At 34.8% G+C, this 12,060-nt stretch overlaps 1 pseudogene across 1 annotated transcript; it reads right to left on the reverse strand.

The window, feature by feature from the left end:
- Positions 1-10,622: 10,622 nt before the first annotated feature.
- LOC105997103 lies at positions 10,623-11,841 on the reverse strand (annotated as a pseudogene). The gene has a single exon (XR_001175633.1). The product of XR_001175633.1 is annotated as a serine/threonine-protein phosphatase PP1-alpha catalytic subunit pseudogene (transcript).
- Positions 11,842-12,060: the final 219 nt, after the last annotated feature.

Consider the following 12,060-nt stretch of genomic DNA (forward strand, 5'->3'; position numbering starts at 1 on the left):
CTTCCATAGTGTAAGTACCAGAAAATTATGAACTTCCTAACATGCTACAAAACCTCCTCTTTGCTGATGTAATGTTGTGCCTCTAGTTCACAAGATTCTATCACACACACATACATATATATAGCACAAATATTGTAATAGAGAGAGAATACTTCTCTCTCTCTATATATATATGTATTCTCTTTGTCTTTTCACAGGGAAGTCTGAAAAAAATGAGTAACACTCCATTTAAAATTTTCTCTAATAATTTTAATGTATATTAGAAGCTCAAAGTATGACTATAAAGTTAACCACAAAATTGAAAAGATATACGATGAAAATACTAAAATACTAAATAGAACATACACATAGAAAAACTCTTAAAATAATGTATTTTTGGCACATCACTTTTGGTTAGATGAACTGTTTGTAGAGTTGAGATGCATTCAAGGGTCAGGCTTGTCATTTCTGCAGCCATCTTCCTCTTAGCTTGTAGTCCATGGGTGTTTTGACAGAGATTTTTGTAAAGCTGTGGAGACAAAAATGGATTAAACCAAATAAATAGCAAAACCTTATCTTTCCTAATCACATTGTTAATTGCAAATTGACTTAATGTTAACTGAATTGTTTTCTTGTTGCTGACTGAAAACTTTATTTTTAGTAGACAATTGAATTAACTCAAATGTTCATTAACAGGTGAAAGGTAAACAAAATTTACCTATTAACTTGGCAGAATATTGCTAAAGGAAGTAAACATACAAAAATATACAAAATACAACCAACCCGGTGGATTTACCAAATAATTTTACCAACTTATAGATGCCAAAACAGGTGATATACTATATTATATATATAATCTGTTTTCAATGTAGGCCAAGAATACAGAAACATTGCTTCTTCTAATGGACATCAGGAAGCATTCAAGAATGGCAGCAATATAATTTTGTTTAATATCTTATTATTTGTGACAGTTTCCTAGGTATAACATTATGTAAAATCTATGAAAATGTGTATATATACATATCCACAACAATATGAGAATGTATTATACATGTCTATGTACAGACATCTCTCTCTCTGTATGTATATATATATGTATATATATATATATATATATATAAGTTATTTTATATTAGTGTTGTATAACATTTTCCCATTTAAATGATTCTCTTTAGTCAGGCACTTGTAGGATAATATCTGTAATCCCAGATATTCAGGAGAATGGGATATGAGGATCTATCTTGAAAGCCAGCTAATAAAGTCCATGAGACTCTTATTTCCAATTAACCAGCTGTGGCTCAAGTGATAAAGTGTCAACCTTGAACAACAACAACAAACAGATTATCCTTAATTCTTCATCCGTTGGTATTTATAAATTATCTAAGATGAGACACTGTGTAAAAGTTTCATTTGTATTAAGAACTTTTAAATCAGAATTTGCTTTTGAACAAAGGAATCCCCTAAAAACCAACAGGACATTGTTATTCTAATATAAAATACAGATGGTAGATAATAATGACATAAGAATTTAACTACACATACCAAAATTATATAGAAATATTAGAACTCAAAGGGGATGGTTAAAATTCTTAGGCCATTTTGATCTCTTTTTGTATACTCTTCAAAATACAGTCAAGTAAAACCAGTATTTTTTAAAATCCAGTACGGTGAAACCCATAATAACATTTAGCTGAGTCATAATATAGACTTTAAAATTTTTTCCTTATTTCTGGATAAAATTCAAAGAAAAATAACAGAAAATGTAGCTGCATTGTGATTAATTTTTTATCAAATTCTCACTTCTAATTTGCCAGTTTCATGTCCTAGACATCATGTTCACGTAAATTTCTTGTTAAAGGCTGTCAGTCTACCATTTGAGCCACAGCTCCATATCAGCTTTGTGATGGTTATTTTAGAGATAGAGTCTTAAAGATGTCTTTACCTGGACTGCCAGTTACTCCAGATCTGTCTCCTGAATAACTAAAAATATAAGTTTGAAACTCTAGCACTTGGCTCAAATAATTTATGCTGACTGAAATATGTTCCTATATGTTAATTTTTATTTTTCTAAATTACAGTATATTTTGGTAATTCATTGAAATAAATGAATGTCATGAGACACATGAAGATATGAGTGTGGATACATATGTAATATATATTATGTATGCAAACAATACTTAGCAATTGCTTAACTCACAATCTATATATAAGTATACAAAAACATAGATATAAATAACACATTAATTTACAGTAGTCTAACACTGTAGTACTATATGTTAGCTATATTTGCATTGAAACATGTAAACATTTAGTCAAAGTAGAAGAAGCTTAAAAATCACAGGACAGGAAATGGCCCTATACTGTTTTTAGGAATTAAAATATGCTTCTATATATTGTAGGCAAATTAGTCCTTTTAATAATTCCATGGTGTCTGCTAGTGAAGATAATAAGCTGGGAACTGGTGTCTAAATATTGTAATCTTAGCTACTCAGGAAGTTGAAATCTGAGGATCCTGTTCAAATTCAGCCTAGACAGAAAAATCCATCAGAGTCTTATCTCCACTTAATCAACAAAATGCTGAAAGTGGAGGTTTGTCTCAAGTGGTAGAATGCTAGAGTGAAAAAACTAAGCAAAAGCACCACAAACTGACAGGCACCAGAATGAGAAAAAAGGAAAGAAGAGAGAGAGACAGAGAGAAAGAAAAAAAAGAAAGAAAGAAAAAAGAAAGAAAGAAAGGAAGGAAGGAAAGAAAGGAAAAAAGAAGGAAAGAAAGAAAGAAAGAAAAAAGAAGGAAGGAAGGAAAAAAAGGAAGGGATGAAAAAAAAGAGGAAAAAGAAAAAAGAACTTGAACATATATATGTATATATATCAGTAGCAAACGAAGTCACTAATATTGAAAATTATTTACTAACTGAATCTGTAATTTTCTACTGATATTTTAATGAATCCATTATTTGTTATGAATTTTGCTATATTTTATGAATCTATTAATTTTAATTATGTCTGTGTAAATGATTTTGCTACCAGCTCAGATATCAAATATTTCTTACATATTTGAACTTCTATATTTTAATTTTCTTCTTGCAAAACTCTTGTGGTGAGGGGTTGGGAAGGTGGCTCAGTGGTAGAGTGCTTGCCTTGCATGCATGAGGCCCTGGGTTCGATTTCTCAGCACCACATAAGCAGAAAAAGCTGGAAGTGGTGCTGTGGCTCAAGTGGTAGAGCGCTAGCCTTGAGTTCAGGCCCCCAACTGACAAACAAAAATTTGTGGTGAGATTATAATTTTAATGTGAAAGTTTGCTATGTGTTTTGATAATCTCTGTACACTCCATTCAATTACCACTGCACTAGCAAATTCTGATAACTTTTTTCATTCAGTTCTGACTTACTCTGAACTGAATCTGCTTATTTTAACTGCATGCAAAATGAATGAAAATCTGCCCAATGCTTGGAACTTTGCTTGTGGAATTAAATGAGAAATAACTGCCAAGCATCACAAATATTCTGTCATATTTCATTTTTTTAATTTATTTTTTTTTTATGTGTGGAGGGGGATCTGGTCGTGGGACCTGACCTCTGGGCTTGGGCACTGTCCCTCAGGCTCTTCAGCTCAAGGCTAGCACCCTACTACTTGAGCCACAGTGTCACTTCCGGCTCCTTTCTTTTTGCTTATGTGGTGCTGAGGACTTGAACCCAGGGCCTCATGCATGCAAGGCAAGCACTCTACCATTGAGCCACCTTCCCAGCCCTGTCATTATTCTTACTCAATAAACAGCCCTTTCTCATAGAGTTTTTCATAGTTTCCAGCTACATTAACTGAGTATGATCCAGTCTAATTTAAATTCATCTGAAGTAATCAATGACAAAAATGGAGGCTTTTTTCCTGTAGACAAACATGAATTTAAATTGTGAAAAAGAAAAAAAAGAAGAATTCTTACAAATAAAAACTATCTTTGGGAAAATACCTCAAGAGGCCACTATTAAAAGTTGAGCAAAAGTAAAAACACACTGGAAAGTTGAAAAATTTTGTCAGAGGAATATTTCTCAATAAACATGTGGTTATATTAAGTTAGTGTAATAATATTCTGGACAATAATAATCTTTAACCACAATCTCAATTTGAATTAATAAATCCTGGAACAACTTCTTGCATCATTTAAATGATTTACTTTTTAAGTATTCTCTGAATTGTTTCCATAGTGCTATTAGCCACTTCCAGGGTAACTATTAGTCAAAAAGTCATTTAATCTTTATCATATTGACATCACACCTATTAACATTATTGGCTGTAAAGTTCTCCAAACTATAAACTTTTAAGTTTCCCAAGCCAAATTTCTTCCTGTACCTTAACAGAGTGTTTCTTCCAGGTTTTATAGACCTTGAATTCTCTGGGGAAAGAAGAGATCTATGTATCTAATATATGTTACAGGTAGTATATATGTAAGTGTATGTGTCAGTTCTTAAACAAAACATAAGTGAATATGTCTTCCACTTCCTAAGCAGAAATGATTAATGGTACAAAAGAAATACAGGTCGATCAGGCCATCATGGGTACTGATTATTAACGGATAAGGGAATTCCCCTGGCAATAGTGTGGAATGTGGGATGTGCGTGTGACAGTGTGTGCAGGAAAGTCCTTGAGACTCTTATCTCCAATAAACCATTAGAAAACTGGAAGTGATGCTATGGTTCAAGTGGTAGAGTGCTCACCGTGAGCTGAAGAGCACAGGGAAGAGCCCAGTGTGCTCACCTTGAGCTGAAGAGCCCAGGCCCAGAGTTCAAGCCCCTCAAATGACAATAATAATAATAATTATTATTAATAACAATTATTATATTATTATAAAGACAATTAGACTAAGTCCACAACTTAATTGTACAGTAATATAAAATAATGCATAATGCATTTAGCAATAAGTACCATAAAATTAGATCATGTCATATTTTATATGTATATAAATTTTTCAAAAGGATTTAAGAGTGGAAGCCATGACATTGATCAATATCAATGGACTCATAAACTGACATATTGGATTGAAAAAAATTAAAACAAATGAAAATCATGCTTCAGAAAATAAATATATAAATTAAACTAATAATCATTCAGAAAAAAATATACTTACTTAAATCTTCATGTGTTGCCATATATATATATAGATACATAGATAGATAGATACATTTTCTAGTGACATATTTGACTACATGTGGTTTATATAATTATTTTAAATATTTTCTTTTTGTTGATCAAAAAGCAAATATCCAGCTTTCAAATTATATGGCATTCTTCTTTTTTATTTTTTATGTATTTTCATTTTGGAGATAATTTGAACCTGTTACAGAATATTTTAACTTTTGGAAAAGCTGTAATCATACTGGATTAGGAGGAAAAATGTGCTCTGTTCATCTGTAATGTTCTAAGAGGAAACCATTCTCAGTGTCAAAATCAAAAAGTTAGTTGCTACCTACTGAAGACTCGCTTGTTGTCTTTGTTTTTCTTTATTAAACCATCTGCATTAGAAATTCGGAGAAAAATAACTATATACAAAACTAGTTTTGTGTTTGTGTGTGTGTGTGTGTGTGTGTGTGTGTGTGTGTGTGTGTATGTGGGCCTGTCTTGGGGGCATTTCCTTGTCAATAAAGGATCATAGTTCATTTTCACTGTGCTGTCCCCTGAAGGTCTCATTTTAACTTTTTCCTTGGTGCAAAATCTCTATTGTAAGTATCATATTCCTGGGTATGAGGGATGAGGGCTGAAAAAGTAAAGTTGGGGGAGGGGCACACTTCAGCCCAGGCACAGATATAGGTTCCTTTGTATGCCATCACTTGCATTCATAAACTTACTCTCACAGTAATCTTCATGGGATCTCACATACTCGAATTTGTATTTATTCCACTGTAATTTAATCGGTACTTATCTATGTCACTTCATAAAAATACAGTGATTAGTGTAAAAATTTAGAGGGTAAGAAATGAAAAATGTAAGAAAGAAAATAAAATTTTCCTAGCTAAGTATACAAATGTTTCACATAATGTAAACAGTGTCAGAACCATTGACTATTGTCAGTACTTGCAAGTTTTGTTGTCTGTGTGCTGATTGTAAAAGAAATCTTCCATGTTTTGAAATTTTTAAAATCGTTTAGGGCAATTAAACCCTCAAAAACCCAGAAACAAGGCCAAAACATGAAGTATTTTATTTGCATATCCAGATTTCTAATTACATGCCTAGTAATATGCAAATAAGCCTTAGTTCCCCTCGAATAAGAATTTGATGGTTGCAATCCATCTCCGCAAATTATATGCCTAATGATTTTTAGAATTTTTGAGAACTACTGTGAGATCCCAATTGCTCATATGAAACTATAATAGAATCAAGAAGTATTTGCTCATTTTCATCCATCAACCTTGCTTTGCTATATTTATGCATGCACATGCATGAACATATAGGTACATGTGTGAACAATCATTCTCATAATACCTAGGTAATACATAAACATGTTATCATAAAATCTAGATAATTCAAATTACAATTAATTTAGAAAAAAATGGTAAGTGTGCTGACAAATGATGATGTGATTACGACTTGAATTATTGTACAATGTACTGAAATACTTTAAGAAGTAAAGATAATGTGTCTGTAGATATTTCCTATTCAATTGCTCTTTAGTAGAACATAAAATTTATTTACAAACTATTAGAAATTTAATACTTTTATCCTTCTAGGTACTGGCGGCTCACATCTATAATAATAGATACTCAAGAGGTTGAGAGCTCAGAAAGGAGTTCTAAGCCAACCCAGGCAGACAAATCCAAAAGACTCTCATCTTCAAGTAATCAGTAAAATTCAGGAGTGGAGTCCTGACTTAAATGGTATAGCATAAGTTGTGAGTGGTAAAATACAAGTGAGACTGGAACCCTGAGTCCAGTAGTAATTTTTATGACTATCATCACTAACAGCCATTATTTACATAAATGTATAGACTAGTTTATTAATTTTTATATCCAAGATCAGCACTGTCATTGGCTGGATCTTTACTAATTGAGTCACCTCTCCAAAGCCTAGTATATAAATTTTGATAAACATTTTAAAAGATGTTTTGTTGTCTGTGTGTTGATTGGAAAAGAAATTTTCTGTGTTTTCAACTTTTAAAATCTTTCTGGGCAATTAAACTCACCTAATCCCAGAAACCACGCCAAAACATGGAGTGTTTTATTTGCATATCTGAATTTCCAATCATGTACCTACTAATATGCAAATAAGCCTTGGTTCCTCTTGAATAAGGATTTGATGGTTTCAATCCTTCCTCCCAAATTATGAGCCTTATGATTTTTGGATTTTCGAATGAGATTTTGTTATTCTCATATATCAATACTCTAATGTTTTGCACTAATTTCCTATTGGACAATTTCACTTATGAAGTGTTTGGCTAAGGATTATTTTTTATCCTAAATTGACATAATGTGGCAAAATTATAATGCCATACAAGACATACATATTGAAAAGCTCATTAGGGCTGGGTAATTATAGCTATTTAGGGGCTGAGGTCTGCAGGATGGTGAATTAAATGCACCTAAACAGAGAAATCCTCCTAGTGACAAAACATCATCTAACATAATCTACTACATACTGAATATATTTGTATATGTGAGCACAAATGTTATCCTTTATACTCTTTTAATAAGTAATAGTATTCCCATTTTACAAAAAATAAAGCTGGCCAAAGAGAATTAAGTTCCTCAGTAAATCAATGTATAAATAAATGACAGACCAGAGAGTCATCAGATTTTAGAACCATTGTTGGCATTTCAAAGCTCAAAACTATTCAGTGGAGTTTATCTTTGCACTAATATACTTGGATACTGAGTTTGAAATACTTCCATGGATGCTCTTTTCCTCCCATTAATAATCAAAATGGCTGTACAACACTTTCAATTAGTAACCAGAAGATTTCACTCTGTGCTTTGAGGTCTATGAATGGACATGGCATCTCATTGCTTAGTCAGTATTGTAATTTTAAAATATTTTAATTGTATAGTCATATTACTGGGATATATGTCATTGACCTGTAATGAATAAATATATATCTCTATACATAACAATGTTGATTTTGTATTTTTTTAAGTTTGAGTGAATCTATTTCGAAAATGTATGGATGACAATGAAATGATTCAATTGTAGATGAAGAGTTAAAAGGCTAGTAATAGACTATTCAGATAAATGTGAGAGAAATAGTGTGGATTCAAGAACAACAGCACATGTTACAGCACATATGTGTCTTGCAAAACCATAGCAGAATCATATACAATGAATTTATTGACTACAAATAAAAAGGGATAATGGCATTAAAAAGTTAGTACTTTTTATATGTTATACAGTTGACTAATTCTGTTAGATCTAATGAATATGTCTAGGAGACTAATTAGTTGTTTTGCTTTGTTGTGGTGTTTCCCAGTATTGAGACTTGAATTCAGGGACTCATGTTGTATATTGTCACTCATGCAATTGCTCTATCTTGAGCCACACACTTTCTGCTCTGTGGTAAGTATGCTGTCTTGGATTTATCTGCTCAGGCTGGCTTCAAACAAAGATCCTAAAATCTCAGCCTCCTGAGTATCCAGGCTTAGAGGCAGCATGAGCCACTGACACCTGGCTTTGGAATGAAAACAAAATTAAAATAGAAATAAGGTTTTGCATTCCTTGTTTGCATTCACTGCATTCATAGTGACAATATCCTACTTGAGTTCAATTCAACCAGTATGTAGTGCATATTAACATGAAAAATGTGAGTAATTCAAAGTCTGGAAAAATTATTTAAGGACATAAAACTTTTGCTAATTTCATACTATAAAGAGACACACATGATTTGATAAGCTATGCTAAACACTGGGATTGTTAACTGATGGATCATGTGAAGATCACAAACCAACTGGTAAGTGTAGATAGACTTCCTGGATAGAATTCATTTTTCAGAAATGAGAGACCAGCTGAAGAATATAGATTGTTTAAACAAGACAGAAATTTTACTTTTATGAAATTATATTGAATCTGACATTTTATGCAAATAATTAAGTCATAGTCGAGGAATTAAGTACCTCAACGTTACAAGAAATGTCCATTAGAAGATATTGTAAGAGAAATGCTATTGTGAGTCTGTGGGCATCAGCTTATAGACAAGTTTGTTTCACAAGAGGTATTAAATTAAATTTTGTATGATGTAACTAAAGGCAAGCAATAGTTTATATAGCTCAACTGGAACACAAATGCTCACTTAAGCTGAGATCTAGAAATAAACTTTTGGATAAACTGCATAATTCCTTGCTAGAATAAATAATTGGTACTGAATTAGTGAAGAGAAACACTGTATATTTCTGGCAAACTAACAAAGACAAAGCATGTTTTTATTGTCTGTAAGTAGTTGTACAAAGGGATTTCAACTCAACATGTCAGCCTATGAGTATAATACATCTTGATTCATGTCACTCCTTCCATCATTCCCACTCCCATCTCTCCCAACTCTACCCATTCCTCAGATTACATAATTTCATTTTCATATATGTGCATTGAATATAATGACTACATCCATCACTCTTCCTCTTTCCATTTATCTGCCACTGCCTTTGATCAATTCCTCCAGACACCCTACAAAGCCAGTTTCTGAACTTTCTGGTTTTCATTTTGTGAAACGGTTTACTAGTGTTCCAAGGAGTTACATAACTAAAATCCTCCCCAAGGATTCTGTGCTTTAGGCAATTTTTTTCGGTTTATGTTACATGACTCCTACATGTTTTTGAATATGTTTATAATTTAATATAAACAAATGAGAAAAAGCTTTCACTCCGTGGATGTCTGAGCTGGTTTTACTTCACTTAACATGATGTTTTCCAGGTTCAATAATTTCCTTTAAGTAGTTAAGCAAAATTCCATTGAAAATATGCACCACAGTTTTTTGCTTCCACTCATCCATTTAAAGACATTTGTGCTGTTTGCATAACTTGGCTATAGTGAATAATGAGCAATGAATATGGTTGTATGTGGCTTTGCTCTGTACTGGCTTGTAATATTCTGGGTAGATGACCAAGAGTAGTATGGCTGAATTGTAGGAGAAGCCTACATTTCTTTCTTTTTCTTTTTTTTGAAGAATCTCCAAAACTGCATTCCACAGTGGCTTTGCTAATTTACATTCCTCCCAACAGTGTATTAGGCTTCAAGCTCTTACATGGCCTCTTCAATCAAAGCCACCAAAGCCACACTTCCACTTCCATCTTTTCTCTAGTTAATTATAACTAAGAGACCCATGAACATTTTTGCCGGGCTTTGAACCTATTTCCTTAGATCTCAGCCTTCTGAATAGCTAGAATTATAGGCATCAACCCCAGCACCTGGCTAATATCCATATATTTGCACCATAGTACTCAATATTTATTAAATATACATAAATCATATGATTGTAGAAAAGTCTATTTTCAAAATAACAGCAGTATCTGCAGTGTAATTTAATTTTTTTTTGAGAATCCAGCTTTGACCTTTATTCAAGAGACCAGATAGGTTGCCCCAGGGTCTGTCTGGCAGCCCTGTGGCCAAACCAGGCTGAAGACCCACATTCTGGTTTGCCATTGCCCTGAGCTGCAGCTTTGGCCCCAGGATCCCACTTGCAGTCACTGGAGGGACAGGTGGGAGGGATCCCTGAGGGACTGGATGCTGCTATTGATCCATTAAAAAAAGAAGGGAGACACTAATGCTGTGTCCCTGTGATGGGTGGGCTCGCCATGGCAGCATGATTTCTGTACAATCAATCCATCATCTGGGCAGAGGGGCGGGCGGCACACGGAGCCTATTTCTTGGCTTTGGCAGAGTTGCGGGGTGGGGTGATGTGGCGGCCTCCGGGGTTCAGACCACTGAACTGCCCATACTTGCCCTTGTTCTTATCAGTGGGCTTGAGGATCTGGAAGGAGCACATGAGGGGCTCATCCACGCTCATCATGGCACCAGAATTGTCAAACTTGCCACAGTAATTGGGAGCTGAGAAAAGTGTCACCAGCTGCCACTTGGCAAAGAACTCATAACCATCTTCTACCACCTGGCGTGCCCTGCAGATGAGGTCCAAGTCGTGCTTGTGTAGGAACTTGGCCACTACCTCAGCCCCAAAGGTAAAGGAGACACCTCAGTCATTCTCGCCCCAGCCCTGCACATCCTTGTCAGGGTCAGACCACAGCAAGTCACACAGCAGGCCCTGGTCAGGCACATCTGTGGGCCGCATGATACGCCGAATCTGCTCCATGGACTGCAAGTCTGGGGACAGGCCTCCATGGCAGCAGAAGATCTTCTCATCTACAATGGCTATGATGGGCAGGCAGTTGAAGCAGTCAGTGAAAGTTTTCCACAGTTTGATATTGTAGCATCTCTTGCATTCATCATAGAAGCCATAGATGCGGTTGATGCTGGCACACTCATGGTTCCCACGGAGCAGGAAGAAATTCTCAGGGTATTTTATCTTATAGGCCAGCAGCAGGCAGATGGTCTCCAAAGACTGCTTGCCCCGGTCCACATAGTCCCCCGGGAAGAAGTAGTTGCTCTCTGGAAGGAAGCCACCATATTCAAACAGCCCCAGAAGGTCATTCGTCATAGTACTGGCCGTGAATGTCACCGCAGATCTTGAGGGGGGCCTCCAGCTCCAGAAGTATAGGTTGGCTCAGGAAAATCTCCCGGGATTTGAGGCACAGACCACGTATCTCGTTCTCTGTCAGCTGTACATTCTTTCCAGGCTGCGAGCCCTGAACTTCCAGCAGGCGCCCGATGATAGAGTCCAGGTTGAGCTTCTTGCTGTTGGACATGGCGGCGGTGCCGCTCCGGCCCAACAGCTACGGGCCTGCTCCTGCCTCCCTGTAATTTAAATTTTTATAAGCCAAATGTTAACCATATGTTCTATAAACAATAAAAAATTACAAAGGGAAGAAATATTGTTTAAACAATTTACTTCTTTCATTTTTATAAGAAAATACACTATATCTTCTTAAGTTGTTCTTTAGCATAATACATGCATGCAAATGTTTATTCAGAAATGATTTAGCCTAGTCAACATGATTTAT

Source organism: Dipodomys ordii, unplaced genomic scaffold, assembly GCF_000151885.1.
Source record: "Dipodomys ordii isolate 6190 unplaced genomic scaffold, Dord_2.0 Scaffold139, whole genome shotgun sequence".
NCBI classification, from domain to species: Eukaryota; Metazoa; Chordata; class Mammalia; order Rodentia; family Heteromyidae; genus Dipodomys; species Dipodomys ordii.